Source organism: Octopus bimaculoides, chromosome 9 (assembly GCF_001194135.2).
Source record: "Octopus bimaculoides isolate UCB-OBI-ISO-001 chromosome 9, ASM119413v2, whole genome shotgun sequence".
NCBI lineage: Eukaryota > Metazoa > Mollusca > Cephalopoda > Octopoda > Octopodidae > Octopus > Octopus bimaculoides.
In genome coordinates this window covers 71,113,781-71,114,903 of record NC_068989.1, presented here as the reverse complement: position 1 = coordinate 71,114,903, position 1,123 = coordinate 71,113,781, and positions in this window count along the sequence as shown.

Here is a 1,123-nt window from a genome sequence, read left to right as displayed (position 1 = left end):
ATATATTGTTTATATAATAAATTACGCTGTGCGTATCTATGTGTGTAACAATTTTAGAGTTCGGATTCTAGAGTTAGGGTTAGTTTTAGGGTTAGGGTTAGAGTTAACAGTCTAGTTAGGGTTAGAGTTAGGGTTAGGGGATTAATACGATATACACCGTTACAGCGCTTACTGTTTTCAACTGAATAGACGTCAGTGATTAGTAGAAATTATCGAAATAAAACAATTTTTTACATGAAATAAATTCGAATACAAAATTTTTTTTCTGTTCTATAACACAAAATAGATAAGTATACGAAGTTTGAAAGTCTTTCCGTACCAAAAACACTACATAAAACATAAATGAAAACTGGTGCCCCCGTTTTGAAATGGATCCCCATGTTGTTCTTGTTGCAGTTTCAGCTCAGTTCTGAATCGGAAAGCTCTTACGATCAAAGAGACAATCGCCAAAATAGTTTTCATAACCAGGAACACCAAAATTTCAAAGAGAAGCGCAATATGTTAAAAAGTAACTGAAAACGAAAATATTCAGCATTGCTGTGTGGTTAAAAAGTTTCGCCTCCTAACCACATGATGTTGGGTTCGTTCCTACTGCATGCTATCTTGAGTAAAGTGTCTTCTACTATAGCCCACGGGCCACCAGTGTCTTGTGAATAGATCTGATTGAAATAAACTGTGCTTGATCCAGTGTCATAGCATTGCCCCAATGCAATGACACAAATATGCTAAAGAATGCGTATGTATGTATATACGCATGTATGCATGCATGCATGTATGTATGTATATGTGCGTGCATGCATACATACATACATACATACATACATTCGTGTATGCGTATATGCGTGTATATGTGTATATATGAGTGTATGTATGTATGGATGGATGGATGGATGGATGGATGGATGGATGTACGTATGGATGTATGGATCTATGGACTAGGTAGATAGATAGATACAGAGAGAGAGAGACAGACAGACAGACAGACAGACAGACAGACAGATAGATAGGTAGGTAGATAGATAGATAGATAGGTAGGTAGATAGATAGATAGATAGATAGATAGATAGATAGATAGGTTTCTTTATTAGCCACACAGGGCTCAACACAGAGGGGACAAAATACA